A 22,799-nucleotide genomic window follows, 5' to 3' on the forward strand; every position below is an offset into this window, starting at 1 on the left:
ATAAATTAATAATCTAGGTTATTTGGTATGAGGTAGTGAGGGAGGGAACAGTAGGGAGAATTATGGGAGACTATGGTTTTGGTATAGGAAAGAGAAAAGAGAGATACTGATTCTGTTCTGCAAAAAAATTTCTGTTAGTTTCAGTAAATGCACAGTTCAGAAATCACAAGGGGTGGGCATGAGACACGGGAAGATTCTAGCTGGATTACATCGAGGTCACACAGGAATTTCGAAATTAGCTATGTCACTGTAAGGTTTACCAAGTAGCAAATATCGATTAGGGCTGCGATGAAACGTAGACAGAAATTTAAGAGCATTGTTCGGAAGAATCATTGTGGAAGGATGTGGGATACTCACCAGTTATTTTCCTTGTGCCTTTGGTTGCTTGGCTGATCCTTTCTCAGTACTTGACTGAAAAATGATCAGACAATGGACCAAAAATACCAGGGAAATAACTGGTTAGAAATCTTGTGAAACAGACGAAATAATTCAGTTGATCCACAATTGGAGGAAGGACAAAAATGCTCTGAGAATGACAGGAGTGGAGCAATATGAAACAAATAGGAAGTGCAGGAAAGCCAAAGCGAAATGTATACCGGAGAAATTGAATAAATCGAAAGAGAAATAGTGATCGGATGGACTCAGAAAAGTATGTTCCCTGAAATTAAAAGTAATGTAGTCAACAGAGGAGTACGATGGGACTTCCACTGTTAAACCCAAAGGAAAGATTGGTTAGGAGGAGGTGTGCACTGAAGGTCTCTACGAGGGGAAGCAACTCTCTGATGAAGTGATAGAAGACGAAATGAGAGTCGACGTGGAAGACATAGGGTATAAATTATTAGTCAGAGTTTGACACAGTCTGGAAGAGTTGAGATCAAGTAAAGCAGAATGGTAAGATAAAGTTCCTTCGGGATTTCTAAAATCATTGCTGCAAATGGGAACCAAACAACCATTCTAGGTGTACGAGAATGTATAAGAGTAGAGACGTAGCACCAGACTCGGAAAAGTATCAACCACGAAATTACGAAAGTAGCACGATAAGATGCTTACGAGAACTAACAAAAATCAACGACTCCAAGTTGCCGAAAAGAATAATATTCAGAAGAATGGAAAAGGAAATCTAAGAGCTGTTAAATGACATTCAGTTTCGGTTTAGGAAAGGTAAAGGCATTAGAGAAGCATCTACCGTTCCGCTTATAATGGAGGCAGGAAGTATGAAAAATTACGATACGTTCTAGAGATTTGCCGATGCGGAAAAAGCGTTCAGTGTACAATGATAAACGATGAAATTCTTAGAGACATAGGACCAGGGTAGAGGGCAAGACGGGGCATCTATACTGCTACATAAAGAAAGGTCGTTGTTTAACTTTGTTAGGAAAAATCGCGAAAAGCTATTGACCAGAATGAGATTTGCACTCTGTAACGGAGTGTGTGCTGATATGAAACTTCCTGTCAGATTAAAACTGTGTGCCAGACGGAGACTCGAACTCGGGACCTTTGCTTTTCGCTGATAAGTGCTCCACCATCTTTTTTTTTAATCTCATTTTATTCTATACTGATCGTTGAATTTTTTTTATTACAGAGGGCAGCTACCCCTCTTATTTTTTTGTTAATCTCATTTTGTTCGTAATTGATCGTTGTTCGGGCGGATGTCGTTCGACACTTGTTGAAGTTCATCGTTGATACATTAACTCAGTTTTTTTTATTACAGAGGGCAGCTAACCCTCTGACCGAACACGATGAGCTACCGTGCCGGCAGCGTCTGACCGAAACACGCCGAACTACCGTGCCGGCACCATCTGAGATACCCAAGCACGACTCACGACAGCTCTCCACGTCTTCATTACTGCCAGTACATCTCCTACCTTCCAAACTTCACAGAAGTTCTTCTGCGAAACCTTGCACAACTAGCACTCCTGGAAGCACTTGCCTGCGAAGGCGAAGGTCCCGAGTTCGAGTTTCGGTCCGGCACACGGTTTTAATCTGCCAGGAATTTGAACTCTTGACCAGTTTACTTCACATTTTTACAGGATACTCTTATAAACCTTTGGAAGGACATATTACATATTTCTTGAATATATTTGGTATATACATATCGCCTTCTAAACAAACTAATAAATCCAGGATACAATGTAACAATATTATGAAAAGGACAGCTGATACCGTATAGCGGAGATGATGACTAGCAGATAGGCAAAGAATGTCGGAAACTGAGCTTTGGGCCAACAAGACCTCCGTCGGAAATAGACAACATACAGACATACACACTCACGCAAACGCAGCTCATACACACTTGACCACAATCTCTGGCAGCTCTTTAGAGTAAAGTGTAGAAACTTGAAGTTAGTCAACAACTTTTCGCGATTTTTGATAACAACGTAAATTTGTTTTGTATCAGAGCATAGATATTAGACATATGCTATACAACGTTTTGAACAACACTGTCCAGGTATTCTGTTAAAACCAATTGCAAGAAAGATGGCGGTGTACTAAATATGCTTTGCTGTGAAAATGTGCGGTTTCGTTTTCTTTCCGGCAGTCAGTTTTAACTATACGATTGTAGGACAATCTAACATTTTGTCAATTTCTTACTCCAACATATGTTTTCTCCTTATATTTACACAGCCAGCAGTTCGTGGTCTCGTGGTATCGTTCTCGCTTCTCGAGCACGGGCTCCCGGGTTCGATTTCCGGAGGGGTCAGGGATTTTCACCTAACCTGAGATGACTGGATGTTGTTGTGTCGTCTTCATCATCTTCATTCATCCCCATTCCGGTCGGAGGAAGGCAACGGCAAACCACCCCTATTAGGACCTTGCATAGCACAGCGGTGCAGGTCTTCCGCATCGTTCCCCTATGCTCTGCCAAGAAGCATGGGACTTCATTTCCATTCCCATATTTAAACAAAAGTTGTATTCACAACTATGTACGGTTTTGTTTTCTTCCTCGTTGTTGGCTGTAACAGGAAACAGGAAAGTAGTAATTAACACTTATCGGTTCATGGTTAGAGTACTACCACAGAATCTGAAACGTCCGAAACTTTGTAATCCCAGCAGTCTCCAGATTAAAACCATGCTAAAAACTGCAACTATAGCTGCTGTCCTCGCAGATTCAGCAGCAGGAAAGGTCTCGAACTCGGTATACCTGTGATGCCCGCCGATTTACCCGTTGAAGTCACATAAATTCCCAACCGAGATTTTGTTGGCAGTAGCAATAAACGACGCTCAAGGTCAGCGAGAGGAGGAAAGTAAAATGTCCAGAGAGGGGGAGGAAATGAGCATAGAGAGAGGAAAGGCGGAGATGGACAGAGAGAGAGTGAAGAGGAAGGTGGAGAGAGATGACGGAGGATGAGCTGAATAGAGTGATGGGGACGAGGGTGAAATAGGCAGAGAGAGGAGGAGATGGATACAGAGTGAGTGGAGGAGAAGGTGGAGAGAGATAATGTGGGATGAGCTGTATAGAGTGAGGGAAGGAGGATGAATTAGGCAGAGAGAGTGGGGGGGGGGGGAGAATGTGACCATGATCTACATCCAATTCCAATACATATTTGGCAGTTGTGAAGTGCACTGGTATTCTTTGTTTTCATTCCCTTGCTGGTCCAGCGTCGCTAATGTCCAGCTGCGGCAGCCGTGTGAGCTTGGCACCCATATTGCACAAGCAAATGTCTAAACTCTGCAAATTTATCTCAACGATTTCAAGCCATAAACATCCATACGATACTGCAATGCCTGTATTGTTAAGAAGTACAATGGAATGTTCCACTGCATTGGTTTCATAACAATACAGGCACTGTAATATCGTATTTCACCGCCGATACCATGCGGCCAATTAAAATGTCCTCCCCTCGTCAGGAATTAAACAATCTATGTATCAAGTACAGTTGTGACACAGGAACGACGACTTATGACAGTTTGGTTCTGGCAGTAAGTCGTGGAGATGTAACTCAATCCAAGTGTTCCCACAAGTTTGGCAGACGGCTACGTCTTTCTAAGTAACGAGAGATGTAACCGACGAAGGGGACTGAGTGGGGGCGTACATGTGGTGTGATTTATTACCTAATGTGCTGTACATATGGTGATTAATAAAGTTCACCAGATTGTAGAAAATATGGCAACGAAATATGCAGTCGCGCTCCTGATTGAAACCGCATTCGCGGTCGACAATCTTCGGTGGCCTGCGATGTTCGCTCGCCTTCGAGATCTTACTGATCCCAAATGTATGTATAAGAGCTTTGTAGTAGCGCCCAGTGGCTTGCGGGACAGAGCAAGGTAATGAAAATGATTACCAAGGGCTGTCCTCGAGGCTCCATAAATGGACCACTGGTCTGGAGTTTTAGTATTGATGCTATCCAAGATGTCACATACGCACGTGACATCCTAGAACTTTTGTCTGCAGAGTCCCGATTGACAGTCGAGGAAAAGGCGAGTGATGTGCTTGCTGAGAGATGCAGCAGTGGTGCAAGAGCAACAAACTGACTATAGCTGTTCATAAAACCAAAAATATACTTCTGAACGGAAGATCTTCTTTTGCCTGGAATCCTTCCCTGAGGCTTGACGAAATATTTGTAAAATGCAACAGTATTTTTAGAAATTTAAGCATTCTTCTAGACGAGGAAAGAAATTTTGCAGAACACGTAAAATCTGTTACTAAGAAAGCGGCCAAAATTATTCATAGGACTGCCACTGCAAGTACTGCTAAGTATAAATTATCGTTGCATGCGCTGCGTTCATATAAGGAAGCTATCTGTAACTGCCTTGTGAACTTCGCTGCCAGTGTCTGGGCGCGTCGCCTTAGACTAGGCAGCTAAAAAGCAATACTGTGAAGCATCCTTCAGAGGCTCACCGGTGCCTTTCGTACTACACCTGTGAAGCGTTTACTGGTAACCCTCAGGATATGTCCGATCATTATATTGGTACGTTACAGGGCAAAGCTGTATTGTTTGGGGCGTGGACAATATGATGGTGTGTACGAGATCACAGGACATCATATTACTGAAGAAAGACATTTACTACCCGGGAATTAAGATGAATGATGGGCTGGATGGGGCACTTGGTTCACTATAAGGCTCGTTTGCAGCATATTCCCAAGCATCAGGAACAGAGTGAAATTGCGCGACATTGCAACTACTCGATATATGGTGCACCTATCAACAAGTCATGGCCCTATCCCAAATATCTGCATCGCGTGGGATGCACTAACACACTACTCTGTGAATGTGGAGAGGAAGATTCCGCTCATCGGAAGTACACTTGCAACGAATCCCCAAACAATACGTACCTCTCATGTATTTTCACATGGCAAGTCCCCTCATGACATAATTTTCGTGACGTATTCGCTAGAATGTCCCAGAAAGAGACTGCAGTTGACTATGTATCGCGTCTTCCAACACATTACTTAATCCGAACTTTCTATTGAGGCGCAAGCACTAGTTTGGGAGGACGCCTTCTATTCCCTTCTTCGGTACAAACGAAAACCTTCATGGACTTACTAACAAACTTACTCAATTATAAGACAAGTATGTTCCTATAAAGACCGGCAAAGTATGCAGGCAACTTGCGCATTGGCTAACTGAAGAACTAAAACAGCCTATTAATCGCAGAGCCGGGCACACCTGGCATACGAACTATGCCACACACAGGAGCCCAACAGTCAGTCTGTGAGCAGTTCAAAACTCAGGCATGCACATTTATTGACAGACAATAGAAGTAGACCATCTGACCTATGAAAAAACTGGCGTGATCCTGGTATGGACAAAGTATAATGCAGCAACTGGTCCCATTGTCCCAGCCGAAGAATTGAACCGGTATTTCACATTACCTACAACCACAAATGAAACAGACTCTTTGATTACCTATTGAGGGTGCACAGTGCCTAGCATGTTCTTAGTGTGTGCACAAGGACATTTCTTGCATGTTCTTCATGACACTTTATTACTCTGTGTTCATGATTAACCATCACAAATCAAACGCAAAATTCATGAACTCACAACACCATGTCAGCAACACAAGTTATACATGAGCAGATGGACTTCATCCATTAATTGGTTCATTGAACAGACACTGTCCAGAACTAATTCGCTTTGTCATTGTACAATATGATTACGGTTTCTTAAAAAAAATGGCTCTGAGCACTATGGAACTTAACTCCTTAGGTCATCAGTCCCCTAGAACTTAGAACTACTTAAACCTAACTAACCTAAGGACATCACACACATCCATGCCCCAGGCAGGATTCGAACCTGCGACCGTAGTGGTCGCGCGGTTCCAGACTGTAGCGCCTAGAGCCGCATGGCCACTCCGGCCGGCGATTACGGTTTCTTCTACATATACATTGGAGCACCAAAGAAACTGGTATGGGAATTCATATTCAAATACAGAGATATGTAAACTGGCAGAATACGGCGCTGCGGACGACAACACCTATATAAGACAACAAATGTCTGGCGTACTTGTCTGGTCGGTTACTGCTGTTACAATGGTTACAATGGTAGGATATCAAGATTTAAGTGAGTTTGAACGTGGTATTATAGTCGGCGCACAAGCGATGCGACGCAGCATCTCCGACGTACCGATGAAGTGGGGATTTTCCCGTACGACCATTTCACGAGTGTACCATGATTATCAGGAATCCGGTATAACAGCAACTCTCCTACATAGCTGCTGCCGGAAAAAGATCCTGCTAGAACGGGACCAACGACGACTGAAGAAAATCTTTGAACGTGACAAACGAGCAACCCTTCCGCAAATTGGTGCAGAGTTCAATACTTGGCCATCAACAAGTGTCGGCGTACCAACCATTTAACGAAACATCATCGATATGGGCTTTCGGAGTCGAAGCCCCTCTCGTGTACCCTTGATGACTGCAAGACACAGAGCTTTACACCTCGCCTGGGGCCCTCAACACCGACATTAGACGGGAAACATGTTGCCAGGTCTGACGAGTCTCGTTTCAAATAGTATCGAACGGACGTGTACGGGTATGAAAACTACCCCATGAATACATGGACCCTGCATGTCAGCAGGGGACTGTTCAAGGTGGTGGAGGCTCTGTAATGGTGTGGCGGGGGTGAGCATCTGGGGTGGCATGGGACCCCTGATACGTCTAGATACGACTCTGATAGGTGACACGTAAGTAAGCATCCTGTCTGATCAGCCATTCGTGTCCATTGTGCATTTCGACGGGCAGGTCTAACAGGACAATGCGACACCCAGCACGTCCAGAATTGCTACAGAAAGGCTCCAGTAACACTATTCTGAGTTTAAACACTACCGCTGGCCACCATACCCCCCAGACATGACCATTATTGACCGTATCAGGGATGCCTTGCAAGATGCTGTTCAGAGAAGATCTTCATTTCCTCCTACTCTTGCGGATCTATGGACAGCCCTGCAGGATTCATTCCTCCAGCACCACGTCAGACATTAGCGACTCCATGCTACGTAGTGTTGCGGTACTTCCAAGTGCTCGCGGGGACCCCTCACGATATTAAGCAGGTGTACCATTTTCTATGATTCTTTTGTGCATCTAACATTCTCACTATACAATAGTTCAGCTTGTGTCCAAATTACATGTAAATGAACCGCTGGTATTAAATATAAGCAGTATTTTTTTTTTGGTCATCAGCCTACTGACTGGTTTGATGCGGCCCGCCACGAATTCCTTTCCTGTGCTAACCGCTTCATCTCAGAGTAGCACTTGCAACCTACGTCCTCAATTATTTGCTTGACGTATTCCAATCTCTGTCTTCCTCTACAGTTTTTGCCCTCTACAGCTCCCTCTAGTACCATGAAAGTCATTCCCTCATGTCTTAGCAGATGTCCCATCATCCTGTCCCTTCTCCTTATCAGTGTTTTCCACATATTCCTTTCCTCTCCGATTCTGCGTAGAACCTCGTCATTCCTTACCTTATCAGTCCACCTAATTTTCAACAAATTCTTCGATTCTCTTCTGTTCCGGTTTTCCCACAGTCCATGTTTCACTACCATACAATGCTGTACTCCAGACGTACATCCTCAGAAATTTCTTCCTCAAATTAAGGCCGGTATTTGATATTAGTAGACTTCTCTTGGCCAGAAATGCCTTTTTTGCCATAGTGAGTCTGCTTTTGATGTCCTCCTTGCTCCGTCCGTCGTTGGTTATTTTACTGCCTAGGTAGCAGAATACCTTAACTTCATTGACTTCGTGACCATCAATCCTGATGTTAAGTTTCTCGCTGTTCCCATTTCTACTACTTCTCATTACCTTCGTCTTTCTCCGATTTACTCTCAAACCATACTGTGTACTCATTAGACTGTTCATTCCGTTCAGCAGATCATTTAATTCTTCTTCACTTTCACTCAGGATAGCAATGTCATCAGCGAATCGTATCATTGATATCCTTTCACCTTGTATTTTAATTCCACTCCTGAACCTATCTTTTATTTCCATCATTGCATCCTCGATGTACAGATTGAAGAGTAGGGGCGAAAGGATATAGCCTTGTCTTACACCCTTCTTAATACGAGCACTTCGATCTTGATCGTCCACTCTTATTATTCCCTCTTGGTTGTTGTACATATTGTATATGACCCGTCTCTACCTATAGCTTACCGCTACTTTTTCAGAATCTCGAACAGCTTGTACCATTTTATATTGTCGAACGCTTTTTCCAGGTCGACAAATCCTATGAAAGTGTCTTGATTTTTCTTTAGCCTTGCTTCCATTATTAGCCGTAACGTCAGAATTGCCTCTCTCGTCCCTTTACTTTTCCTAAAGCCAAACTGATCGTCACCTAGCGCATTCTCAATTTTCTTTTCCATTCTTCTGTATATTATTCTTGTAAGCAGCTTCGATGCATGAGCTGTTAAGCTGATTGTGCGATATTTCTCGCACTTGTCAGCTCTTGCCGTCTTCGGAATTGTGTGGATGATGCTTTTCCGAAAGTCAGATGATATATCGCCAGACTCATATATTCTACACACCAACGTGAATAGTCGTTTTGTTGCCCCTTCCCCCTATGATTTTAGAAACTCTGATGGAATGTTATCTATCCCTTCTGCCTTATTTGACCGTATGTCCTCCAAAGCTCTTTTAAATTCCGATTCTAATACTGGATCCCCTATTTCTTCTAAATCGACTTCTGTTTCTTCTTCTATCACATCAGACAAATCTTCACCCTCATAGAGGCTTTCAATGTATTCTTTCCACCTATCCGCTCTCTCCTCTACATTTAACAGTGGAATTCCCGTTGCACTCTTAATGTTACCACCGTTGCTTTTAATGTCACCAAAGGTTGTTTTGGCTTTCCTGTATGCTGAGTCTGTCTTTCCGACAATCATATCCTCTTCGATGTCTTAACATTTTTCCTGCAGTCATTTCGTCTTAGCTTCCCTGCACTTCCTATTTATTTCATTCCTCAGCGACTTGTATTTCTGTATTCCTGATTTTCCCGGAACATGTTTGTACTCCCTCCTTTCATCAATCAACTGAAGTATTTCTTCTGTTACCCATGGTTTCTTCGCAGCTACCTTCTTTGTACCTATGTTTTCCTTCCCAACTCAGTATAGCTCACAATAAATGTTTACTGTTAAACAACAAACGGAAAAACGTCCATCCTAACTTCATAGTCACACCAGTGTCTGATATCTGTGCACATGAACATTGCTTTTGCAGATGGTTTAGGCATTGACAGAGTGCACCACATTATTACTTATCTGAGTTGACAACCATCAGTAGCTGCATAGATATGGAACATCAAGCTAACAATCACGAAAGAAAACTGTTGGGGAAATGAATCTACCTAGTCGAACACAGCCTGAGCAACCATAATTATTTCAACAATCATACGTTTCTACGGGGTGTTCAAAAAGTTTCTCCGCAGTGCTGTATGACTGTTAGCCGCGCGGCGGTATGATTGTTCGCCTGCCTGGGTTACTTCCCTTCAAGTGGACTCTCCCAACATTCCTCTGTTTCGTTTATCTCAGCCAGCGTCAATAGTAACGTTGGTGTGTGTCATGGCGTGTTGACGTGAACGTTTAAGTTTAGTTCCTTTGTTCGTTTATTTCGTTTTTGTCACTGTTAAAATGCTAACCATTGAAGAAAATGTGTTTTTGTCGAACAAGTCTTCAAAGCTGGTGGTAAATACACAGTTTCAGTTCGTCAAACATTTAATTCAGTTTTCCCGGAGACAACACACTCACATCGCAATACTGTGCAATATTTGATTAACAAATTTTGAAGTACGGGTTCAGTGACAGATGCACCCAGAAGCGGCAGTCCTAGCGTCTTATCTGAGGATAAACTACTGGATATTTCCGATAAAATGTCATTGAGTCGAAACAAGTCCGTAAGAAAACTCGCCCAGGAAATCGATGTTAGTGTCGGAACGGCCCAGAAAGCTGTAAGGAAAAATTTAGAACTTTTCCCATACAAAGTGACAGTCGTGCAAGAATTGAAAAATAATGATCATGGCAAGAGACTGCGTTGTTGTCAATGGTTCAAAAATGTCGTTCAACAAAATGGAAGGGATATTTTTAATGAAACGTTTTTCACTGATGAGGCGTGGTTTCATTTATCCGGGTACATGAACTCGCAAAATTCTCGTATGTGGAGTACTTCAAATCCATTGTGTATTCATGAGAAACCACTCCATTTTGTGAAAATAGGAGTTTGGATTGCAATTTCTAAACGTCGGATTGTGGGTCCCATATTTTTCAACGAAACTATAAACGCACAACGATACTGCAGTGATATTCTGTACCCATTCATTTGTGTTAAGTGAAATACTGAACGGTTATTTTCAACAAGATTGTGCAACAGCGCATACAGCTCGCGTTTCAATGTCACTGCTTGCTGATATTTTTGGTGATCGCATAATTTCACAGGGACCTCGGCCTCCACGATCGTCTGACCCAACACCACCTGACTATTTCTTCTGGGGTGCAGCGAAAGCAACTGTCTATAAAACTGTCCAAAATCTATCGATGAATTGTAAACTGCAATATCCACATTCACTGCTTCTGTTACAGAACAAATGTTACAGCTTGTGTTTGGAAACATGCTTAGACGAATTGAATAGTCTATTCAACAACACGGAGGACACTTTCAATTTCAACATTTAATGTGAAAATTTGAAAGTAAAAATGAATATTCAATAAATTAATAACTTGTATTTCATGTGTTTCATTTTGGTATATTCACTGCGGTATAAAAGCACGCGCGTCTAACAATCACACGGCACTTCTCAGAGACTTTTTGAACACCCCGTACATTAGTGTCATGTCATATTGGTCAGAATTGTTTTTTCAAGAGTTCTCTATGTTATATTTCAATAAACACAAATTGCTAATATTTTGTTTAGTATATGCACAAGTAACATAACATATTTCATTTTAAAAGGCAGTGACTTTTTGTTAATGTAATATATCTCATTAACAACCATTAAAAATGCAAATAAAAAACTTCCAACATTATTCTATCACATACTCTATCTAGCTTGAACAATTTCTGAACTACATATTTACATCTCATTATTTGTCATCTTGCAAAGTAAGAGCTACTCATTATTCTTTCTGTTTACGCATACAAAAACACAAACTGTTATTGTATACAAGGGAACACATCCTCTCAGAAACTTTTTGAGTTCCTAACTATGAATAAATAGTTTTGTGAGCACACATATAATATTATTACATTAACCTATTAATAAACACACATATATGCTCACCATACCCATGGTCTACAGGGGTATTCTATCAATGGTTATGTTCCTGCTTCTCTTACGCTGAAAAATAGTGTTTCTACTGATCAACAAGCACTATAGTGAAATTCTCATTATACATCAACAAATATTTCATATAATCTAACCTAACCAAACCTAACCTGCGTATATAGTTTTGTCCTGGTGATAATAGATTCATTTTACCCTTTTACTACTATAGTAAAAGATTATGTAGGCTCCTGCATTTGGAATCCCTGCGAGTACAAATGAACCTGTATACAACAGTTGCCATTTCCTTTCTACATTACAGAGATGATTTAGAATGATTCATAATCAGGACTCCGTCACCGTCTTAAAACGTCTGTGTCCCAGGTAACTTCTTGTCAGAATACACATTTTCTCTGACTTGCTCTCTTTGTCAAGGTAATTACTGCCTGTTCCACTCCTTCTCGAAAACCTGCATTCCTAAGCATCTGAGGGTGGAAATTTACCCACTATTTCTTCTTCTTTTTCCTTAGCATTACCTCTGTTGGAGTTAGTGGATTTGTTTGAAGACTATTTGTAATTTCTTCAAACGGCTTCACATAATTGATCCAGATCGTTTGCTACTTATGGCAGTATGCCCTTATGAATCTATCTGACTTTGTGATCGTCTGTACAAAAATATTTGTTTCTGGGTGTTTGATTAGAGTGTCGGCTTAATCTTCTGTTGTTCTGGAAAATTTTACCAGCAGGAGCTAGTGAATTAGGTAGGATTTTCAGAGAGTAGAGCAAGTGGTTTTCCTAATTTTGATGAACAAATTATAGAATGCAACAAGATACTTTGCACCTGAACATATTCTCAGGAGGGGCCCACAGATGTCCACTGTTACTAATTTAAATGGAATGCAACATACGTTTAAGCGCCTGTACGATGGTTTTGTCTTCTGACAGATAGTGCAATTTCTCAGTAACTTTTCCTCTATCCTATGCATTTTCGGAAAATGACAATAAGTCCCTATCTCATAGGCACATTTTATGACACCAAAGTTTCACCACACGTACTGTCTATACCAAATTAATTCCTTTTGATAATCTACATGAACGCAAAAGCACTACTGATCAGATTCCCAGAATTACGATGAAATAAAACTTCATTTACTATAGTATACTGGGCAGTAAGCCTTTGATTTTGGTTTTACTGCAATTGTTGCATCATAGCATCGCGTAATCCCCACCGCGCTTTTGACTCTATATGCAGTTTATATGATATGATATTTTAATTAACTGTATATTACTTATTGTTACGAGCACAACAGATAAAATGCGATTCTCACTATTAGTTTTTGTAGCCGAAAAACTTTAACTTTGTGCACCTTGATCTATTAGGTGGGGATTCGCACAACACTAACAGATTTCCTGCTGTGCACTTATGATATTTAATTTGGAAACTATTTTTATGTAACCCTGATCTGGCTTGTTAGAAATGTAACGCGGTATCATTACTGTAACTAATTATGAAATTAAACATGTCCTTCGCTACTTTCATCTCTGAAATGCTCTGAAAATTACTCTTATAATACGTATAGAAGTTACAGTATGCTATGTTCGCTAAACGTAAAAGCTGCAGTGGATTTTTTAATATATGAGCACTATCGATTGCCGCGACTAACACGAGAGCGTGAGACGAAAAATGAAATTTGGTTTTTGTATTAGTAGCAAGAACAGGTTTCATCACAGCAGTCTTTGATATCATACAAGTAAAATTTTATTGCACTGATCTACTTAAATTATTTAGTCACTGATATTGTAATAGCAGTTGCCCATGTCCACCTGAAAATGACATAATAAAATCCACCATTCACCTCTCAGGTCTCCGGGAAGCTGAAAGAAATAATTTTAATGTACCATTACCTGTCCGCTTAATTGCGGGAAAACTGCTTTCATTCAATTATAATTTGAATTTGCCGCGGCAGCGGCTCCCACGATCGCTGCACAGCTCTGCGTCATGCAAAATTCTAAATATGCTGAAAACGGCTAACAATGTGGAATAAAATGCTGGGTAAGCTAGTAGTAAATTAGTACAAGTATTTTTAACTATATCTATATTCAAAAATCAACATAAATTTAAAGTACACACCTGTTACGTTCATCAGCCTCCAATGGCGTCTTTCTCAAACAAGCAACAAAAGAAAGATAACCAAGCATTCAATCGAGCGTTACAGGTTCTTACAACTTTTTCGGCTACAAGAAGACGGAGAGAGTAATGTTTTAACCTCCACTATTTATATGCAATTTAATATGCACCTTTCTTATCTTTTTAAATTATCATTGTCTGCTTCGATTTCTATAGTCGCCGACCACAGACGTTATTTGGAAAATATAGATACATAATTATTGCACAAACAAAAATGAAAAAAGATTATTTCTTTTTTTTATAGAGTCTGCATAAACGACAACCGTTCATACAGAAATGAAATAATAATAATACTAATAATAATAATAATAATAATAATAATAATAATACAGATAAATGTTTATTTTTTTTCACATATATTGCAATGATTTTGTGAATGTCTTGCCAGGAGACGTCATAATAGTTCCACTGAGGATCTGCATTTTGCGACCTTCATATATTTCTGCCTACATTTAAATAATAATTCCTATGGACTTCATCATTAGAAACACTCTAAAATGCGAAAACAAACAGTAATAGGTAAGATATGAAACATGACATATCAGTCAGCAAAATGAACAAGATACTCCCCAAAACAAAGATTCTTTTATTTTTTATTTTTTTATTTTGTTATCACACACACTTCAGGATGCCCTAACAACACCCTGCTCTAATACACACTCCGTCTTCAAGCCACAAGTGGCCCATCGGGACCATCCGACCGCCGTGTCATCCGCAGCTGAGGATGCGGATAGGAGGGGCGTGTGGTCAGCACACCGCTCTCCCGGTCGTTATGATGGTTTTCTTTGACCGGAGCCGCTACTATTCGGTCGAGTAGCTCCTCAATTGGAATCACGAGGCTGAGTGCACCCCTCTGCTCTACTACAGTGGTACGAAATAAGTAACTGGACGGACTAAGTTGAAGTTCATGTGATACTTTCTTTCAGAACATATTATATTTTATTTCAAAGAACTTCCATTGAAATATAACAACAACGTTATTCTCTCCCAATCAGTTTGACATATAATTTTAAAAATGCTACTAACAATACTAACAATACAAAAATGCTACTAACAATACCTTATGAAAGGCACCATATTAAAACAAATTCATAAATCCGCCATTATCCATACACTGAATATACTATTGTGACGCGAATGGCATTAAGCCTCAATAATATAAAAATGGATGCCTTATATAAACAACATCCAAACACATTTATGTACATAGTTATTAAAAATTATGTATATTAAACTAGTGCCAAACCTGAGCTCTGGTTGAATACAGCAACCAACAAGACTGGATCCACTGCAGTCATAATCTTAAGGCAGCCAGCTTGCCATAGGCCAGCCACAACAACTGTTTTCTGAACCACGACCAGAGCCTTTCTGGATTGCAAATAAGACCACCCGGTACCTCTGTGCGCACAACAACGCACACCAGGCTTCACAACCCCCAACAGGTGACTGGAACACCCAATGGTAGAAGCCACTGTTGACGATACAGAGCCATCAAAACTATCACGTTCAGGAGTGGAACGGACTCCGTCGACGCTCATTACAAGTTCAAAGCTGGTGGCGCAAGAGAAGCTCTGTCGTCACTCCACAGTAGACGGCAGGCAGCTTCGTATAGGAGGCTGAGCTTTCGAACCGCCCACAGCGCCACTCAAAGTGCTGTCCAGTATTGCGGGTCGGAGCTTGAATGTGTCCCAACACTTGTAATCTGTTTTTACCTAGACGAACAGTGACCAGCGGCTCATGTAATAAATGGCAATGCGTTCTCAGAATTTCATTAGTAACTGAGTTGTAAGCATCAACTTAATTTCTGTTGTTTGGAACTAAGCTACAGTCTGCCATTAGAAAACCGTACCTTACAGAGAGAAATTCAGTGAAGTCTACACATGTATTTTAGCCCTTAGGCCAACAGTGGCCGAGCGGTTCTAGGGGCTACATTCTGGAACTGCGTGACCGCTACGCTCGCAGGTTCGAATCCTGCCTCGGGCATGGATGTGTGTGATGTCCTTAGGTTAGTTAGGTTTAAGTAGTTCTAAGTTCTAGGGGACTGAGGACCTCAGAGGTTAAGTCCCATAGTGCTCAGAGCCATTTGCTCTCTACTGCCAGACAAAAGATACACCACAAATGGATGATTTTTTGTCCTGCGAGCCATATATGAAAACTTTGTTCTTCTTTGTAAGAACGAATTTTAGAGGATCTCGACCTAATAGAGATCTCTAAGGATAACGATAGACACACATTTAGACACAGTTACGGGGTAATCCCAAAAGTAAGGTCTCCTATATTTTTATAGGTACATAGACCTGTTTTTTTACAATCGTTTACATCAGTTTTCAGCTTGAACATTTAGCTATTTTTCGACATAATCACCATGTCTGTCGATGCATTTTTGTAGATGCTGTGCCAGTTTTTGTATGCCCATGTCTTACCAGGTCGCCGCCATGCTCTTCAGAAAGATATGAACCTCTTCTCTCACATGGTCGTTGGAGCTCAATCGCTTTCCGGCCAAATGTTGTTTTAACCTAGGGAACAGGTGATAGTCACTGGGCGCCAAGTCAGGACTACAGGATGGTTGGGTGATTATGTTCCACTAAAACTGTTGCAGGTGAGGAACGGTTTGCCGAGGGATGTGTGCACCAGCGTTGACATGGAAAATCTGTACGCCCTTGCTCAACATTGCTCTTCTCCGGTTCTGAATTGCCCGTTTGAGCTTTTCCAGTGTCTCACAGTACCGGTCCGCGTTAATTGTAGTCGCAGTGGGCAAACAGTCGACAAACAATATCCCTTTCCGATCCCAAAAAACGGTTGTCATGACCTTACCGGCAGACTGTGTTTGTTTGAACTTCCGCGGCTTTGGCTAAGAAGGATGCCGCCACTGGCGTGATTGTTGCTTGGTCTCAGGTGTAAAGTCGTACGCCCAGGTTTCGTCACCCGTGACAATTGAGTCCAGAAAGTTGTCCTGTTCGTCTGCAAGGCGGTGAAGAAATGCGCGGGAAGCATCAACTCGTTGCCACATGTGGTGCTCAACATGCGTGGCACCCATCTTGCGCACGCCGTCCGGTAGTTCAATGTTTCTGTTAAAATGTTGTGAGCGGTGCTTCGGGAAACCTCAGAAACCAACGTGCAGACATCATCCAGGGTGATCCGCCGATCTTCACGCATGCTTTGCTCAACCTTCAACATTGTCTCCTCAGAAACTGACGGTCTCCCGCTTCTTTGTTTGTCGTGAATTTCGGTCCGACCAGCTGCAAACTTTCTACGAACATTTTTGACGTTTATGCACGATTCACCATACACTTACGTCAATTGGCAATGGTTTTCAATCGGCACAGTGCCCTTTGCGCTCAAAAACCGAATAACTGCGCTCAATTCGCACTTGGTGGTAACATGCAACGGGAGCTCCGTTCTCAACGGCTGCCAATCCAAGACTGAGCGCCTCAGCGCGGAGTGCGCGTCTTTACACACAGAGCGTGAAGCAGTCTTCATAACAGTGTGACCAACTGCCACACAGAGTTCTGTACTTATAAAAAAAATAGGAGACCATACTTTTGGGATTAACCTCGTAGTAGCATGGAATGAGAGAGTATGAGATGCGTAAATGATTATTATCTTTCACTCAAAAAATGTTCAAATCTATGTGAAATCTTATGGGACTTAACTGCTAAGGTCATCAGTCCCTAAGATTACACACTACTTAACCTAAATTATCCTAAGGACAAACACACACACCGATGCTCGAGGGAGGACTCGAACCTCCGCCGGGATCAGCCGCACAGTCCACGACTGCCGCGCCCTAGACCGCTCAGATAATCCCGCGCGGCTATCTTTCACTCAAGTGAAAAATTTTGTTAAAATGCAGTATTTTCTTTGTCCGGAGATTGACTGTTCAGAAACTCTGCTGCATATCATATACATAAGCAACACATTTATTATTTCTTCTTTCTTCTCTCATATCTGGGGCATCTCCAGTCCCGTCTTCGGCCTGGAATCAAATTGACTCGACTAGGACTGTCTCCAGTGAACTGAGTTTCGAACTGAGGCTCGATGACTATCGACGAGTCTGGAGACGCCCCAGCTGGTGGTGTGATACTAACCTGCTTGTCATCAGCCATACGGCCCGACAACCAGGAATGATGTTTCAGGATGCCATTTCATTTCATAACCGGACCGGCAGCCATACAGCGCAGCGGTACGTCAACGATATGCTACATTCCGTTTTGCTGGAAACGTATCCTGGGCTTGTATTTCAGCAAGATAATACCCGCCCGCACAAGGCGAGGTTTAGTGCTAGCTGTCTTCGTGCTTGCCGAACCCTGCCCTGCCCAGCAAGGTCGTTGGATTTCCTCCCAACTGACAATGTTTGGTGCATTATGGGCAGGGCCGTCCTACCATCTCGGGATTTTGACGATGCAACTCGCCCATTGGACAAAAAGTGGCACGATGTCCCTCTAGAGGAAATCCAACAACTTTGTCATTCAATGCCAAGCCGAATAACTCCTTCCATAAAGGATCGACACGGTATTAAGTTGCCAGATACAGTGGACTGACCCGCCTGATTGATCTGAAAAGATGTAATCTATAAAGCTAAGAAAAATATTTAATAATACCAGCATCGAAAAGTGTTTGGAATTAGTCAGCACCTTCAAGTACGCAGTGTTTGATAGGCAAGGGCGGACGATTGAGGTTGCCTAGAAAACGTGTGACGCAATTTTTAATGTTATTATTAGTAAGTCTATCGAAGTTAAATCAACGTAAGATTCAAACAAAAAGCTGTGCGAAACTTGACGAGTTCTTTTAGTGTTTGATAGAGCACCACTGAAGTACTGAACAAGCTCAAGAAGGAAGTTTGCGTTTCATCTGATGGCTTACTAATGGAATTACGAGATCGGACGTTTCTTGGCGATTACAGAAGCATATTATTCATATAAATCACGTGAATGCAGTCGGCTAATTTCTTCGACAGCCACAGATATTTTCACCTTCACAGGGGAGGCGAAAGAGGGTTCCCGCCAACGCTCTCTTTATATTCTGATCAGGAGGAAAGATGATACTATGTTACTCGCTGCTCAGTATGGTCGTTCGTCGGGTCATCGTTATCTCAGACCCTGAAAGTTTGTCTGCTGAGTCATCCAGTGAAAGACAAATCAAAGGGGCGTGGCGGTTCGACCAACCGTGAATTGGGTGAGTGATGAAAATAACAAGATGGCAGCTAATCCTACGGTATTCTTTTTTTAGCAGGTAGCATTTTCAACGGGATTAGTCTGTTCTGCAGAAACACTGTGTGAAGTTTGATTCTCACCACCATCTAAAGGACGATTTTTGTTTGCTTAAAGCGGTTGCTAACCGTATTTTTTACGTTTGCCGCGTATTTTACATCAGTCAGACCTTCAGGACCGTGAAGGACAGGTGTATAGAAGATAAGTGTCACAACAGTCGGGTAGATCTGCGACTGCAGAACATTTACTTCGTACCAGTCATCCGGTGGAATACAAAGACACGTTTTAATGTGACAAGTGACCTTATGAATAGAGACGCAGGTTTTTGCCTAAAATCTTGCTCCCTCCCACGTTACACGTACACCGCCCGACATAGAAAGTGAAGCTCCCAGAAGACATGGTCGAGTATCAACGTAACTTCCTACACGTAAACACCATCGACCGGTATCTAAATCAGTAGAGTTGAATATCTGTGACAGACAGAACTTCCACCAGAGTGAATGAGTACTGTTCGTGTTTAGTGTTGTTACCGGACCTGTGAGGGTATATAATAGGTGTGAACAGCGTCAGATGTTGAGTGATCACTGTGAAGGACGCGGAGATGCCGTATACTCGTATGAGAGAGAGTTATCAGCATCACACAGAGTTTGAAAAAGGACCCATTGTGGGTCTCAGTTTTGGCCGCTTTCCGAAAGGTGCAATACTCACATTTTTGGGGGATTTAGGAGGTGACATTGGTCTAATGTTGAACTTCGTGGGAACGAAAGAGCACTGAGCCGTGGCGAGCTGGCGCCAGTGTTATTTTATTCACCTATCGTTGAGACCGATTGTAATTCAGCTATCTTTGCTTTTCGCGTCTCTTATCTTCCGGGTTAGCGGGTGAAGCGAGTTGGTTGTGAGCCTTCGACGGGTAACCCTAGAGATCTCGTGACATTCGCCGGGAGACGACTGTCAACGGCTGCCGAAAGAGCGTGATGGCCGTTACACGTTGTGGTGTGAAATTGATTGGGCGTTATGCCGACGTGGGCAGCTTGGAGATACAAGTTCTGTGACTTCGCTGGGAACAAAATTAGAAGGGAAGCGGTGAAGTTGTGAACGCGCTCCCGCGTATTGTGTACCTAACATGAAGTAAGCCGTCGAAATGGTGTTTGTTCACCGACACACTCGGAGACATTTAAACTTTATTATTATGGTAAGATCATAGTCGAACATTAAGACGGTGCGGAAGAGTTCAGTTCGCCTAGTTAAATGGTGGACGTTATTTGAAAGTTTTCTCAGAAGTTTTACTAGTGCTTTGTGTCTCTTGCAATCAAATGATTTTACGTTGCCGTTTTCAAAGCGTGTACTCTATTAATACAGTCGTCCATTTGTAAGTAAGTCGAAGGTTCTGCCGAGTGTTCCTATGTTTCAGAGTTACTGGAATGTCTTTGTGATTCGGGCAGAAACTTTTGATTGTGCCAGCGCCTTGGCGGGGAGTGAAATGTCATCCGAGGTCTAGGCCTGGCAGTGTTTAAGAACCTGTCCACTACCGGTAGTTGTTCACATATCGCCTTCCAAAGTTTAGTATTTATCTTCCTTGCACCAAGGCAGTTTAAGCTAGAGGATATTGAAAGGTGGCTACACTGAGCCACAGCGCCAGAGATCGCTAGAGAGCATTGTTCCGCCGCCTCCACAGGAAGTGATTATTGAGAACTCGTAGTGGGCAGTGCTTGGGGAGAGCTCGTAGTAGTCAGTTCGTGTTGAGATGTGCTTGCTGAGATGTGATACTGAAAAATTCTTGTTGAGATGTTGTAATAGCGAATCGGTGTGGAGATATATTGTAATTATGAGAGTGATTTTGGTCAATATATGAAGGTAACGAAACTTGATTTATTTTTCATTATTTCCATGTTTTAAATAATGTGTCATAACAGGTTCAGTCAACAAAGCATCTGGCTTGTGTTCTTGGATTAGAGTGTAATTGTGGTTCTCTTGAGTAATTATGGTATTCGTATTTTCTTTAATTAATTCAGTATAAATGGTATTTGAAATTCTTGTCTTTTGAAGAAGAACCGTGCCAGATGTGTACGTTGAGTCATACTTCCACACACAGAACAGTTATACTTGTGCTTCGGTTTCGTAGGTTTTATAGTTGCTGGGGACTTAATTAATTAATTAATTGTGTTAATGAAAATTTCCATTTCATTCTTTGTTGTTGTTCTAAGCAGTCAGATAGCGTAATAATACTAGTCAGGGCCAACCGTTACGAGACTTCGTAACCGAACAGACAGCTAATAAATCAAAAAATTAAAATTATTTTCATCTTTTTTAATTAAGCCCCCATGCACGTGGCGACCACTGCTTCGGATCGTCCCTTGGAATCTTCTGATTGTAAAAATAGTAGACAGTAGCATTGTTGTAGCAATTTGTAGTTTAGTAATTATAGTCTGTTTTGCATGTCTAGATTTGGTAATTGTCATTCTTATAATGGTATTTTTTTCAGAATTTAATTTTGTTGTCTTGTATACGCGTTTGACAATTTAGTGCAATTATTTCAATTGTTCGATTAATCGTGTTTGAGGGAAACATTTCGTGTGAATGGTATTGTTGGAGATAAAGTGTCATTGTGTGTAATTTTCATATAGTGACGAGTTTTGTATGTTTTGTAAATGATTACGCGATCGATGAAAAAGGCAAAAATGATGGATAGTGAGAATGACGAAATTGTTAACATGGCGAACTCGCCAACAGAGGAAAACAGTATCATGAATAATGAAGTGGAAAACAATTTAATAAGTCGGGAAAATAGTTCGGAACCATTTCAAAATTTTTCTCAATCAGAAAATTCACAGAATACGAGATTAACGATAGAAGATTCTGAAATAGTATCGAACACAGATAGCTTTACAGCCATGACGAAAGAAGTTGGTTTTGCGGGAAATTTTAGGGTCGAAAAGAATTTCGAACCGGCTATTATGGAGCAGTTGTTGGGTGCAATATTAAATTTGGGATCACAGTTACGATCTGAATTAAAAACAGATAGGGAAACAATGGAAACACGGTTAGACTCACTGGGATCACAGTTACGATCTGAATTGAAAACAGATAGGGAAACAATGGGATCACAGTTACGATCTGAATTGAAAACAGATAGGGAAACAATGGGATCACAGTTACGATCTGAATTAAAAACAGATAGGGAAACAATGGAAACACGGTTAGACTCACTGGGATCACAGTTGGGATCACAAATAGGAACAATTAAAGCAGAGATGGAAACAATGGAAACACGGTTAGACTCACGAATAGGGACATGTTTCAAAAACATGAAGGATGAATTAAAGAAAGAGATTAGAGAGGAAGTACAACCGATTTTGAATGCTCTCAATAATAGATTAATTGTAGTAGAGATTAGACAAAGGGAACAGGATAGAGAACAGGAAGAAAGAGATCGCGTGATAGTACAAAAATTTTCAGAGTTAAATTTACAACGTGCACACGATAAGGAAGAAATATTTGAGAGAATCGAGGAATCCGTTCCAAATGACAGAATAAATAACTTAACGCAACAGTGTGAACAGTTAACTACTAAATGTGACAATACTGAAACCCGAGTCGCGACACTTACGGAAGACGTAAATAAACAGAAAGAACAAATAGGTGATTTATCGGAAAGAGTTGAGGAGATTTCAGATAAATTGACAAGTCTTAGTTTAAATGGGGATAGAGATTCAGATG

Source organism: Schistocerca nitens, chromosome 1 (genome assembly GCF_023898315.1).
Source record: "Schistocerca nitens isolate TAMUIC-IGC-003100 chromosome 1, iqSchNite1.1, whole genome shotgun sequence".
NCBI lineage: Eukaryota > Metazoa > Arthropoda > Insecta > Orthoptera > Acrididae > Schistocerca > Schistocerca nitens.